Source organism: Myotis davidii, unplaced genomic scaffold (assembly GCF_000327345.1).
Source record: "Myotis davidii unplaced genomic scaffold, ASM32734v1 scaffold20, whole genome shotgun sequence".
NCBI classification, from domain to species: Eukaryota; Metazoa; Chordata; class Mammalia; order Chiroptera; family Vespertilionidae; genus Myotis; species Myotis davidii.
The window spans coordinates 1,879,881-1,880,558 of NW_006292574.1; positions in this window are offsets into that span (position 1 = coordinate 1,879,881).

The window sequence follows — 678 nt, forward strand, 5'->3', positions numbered from 1 at the left end:
TTCTGCTGTCAGAGCACAGCCCTGAATTTTTGATTAATGAGAACATGTTATGTTTTAACAATCAATCCGCGATAAAGACTTGATAAAGAGCCAGGGCAAGATATGAATTAAAGTACATTCCCAATTTAGGTGACTTCAGGAGAAGGGCTGAGCAGGGGGGAAATTTGGTTATATCTTCTGTGGGCCCAAGTTCTAAATTTATTTTGATAAGGTAATTTTTGCATATGTCAAAATTATTCTTTAAAATACTTTAGAAAACTACTAAAGATCCATACTCTATACTATGTCTCAATAAATCCAGCACAGCAGTGTTATAATTTCCCCCTAGCAATTGCACAGTTTACTCTTTCTTCAAGTACCAGCACATAAAGTAGTTGGCTTGTTCTTAGAAGTTATGCTGATTTAAGAATTAAAGTTACATTCTAGGGCAGTGATGATGAATCTTTTGAGCTCAGCGTGTCAGCATTTTGAAAAACCCTAACTTAACTCTGGTGCCGTGTCACATATAGAAATTTTTTGATATTTGCAAGCATAGTAAAACAAAGACATATTTTTGATATTTATTTTATGTATTTAAATGCCATTTAACAAAGAAAAATCAACCAAAAAAAATGAGTTCGTGTGTCACCTCTGACACACGTGTCATTGGTTCGCCATCACTGTTCTAGGGCATACTTG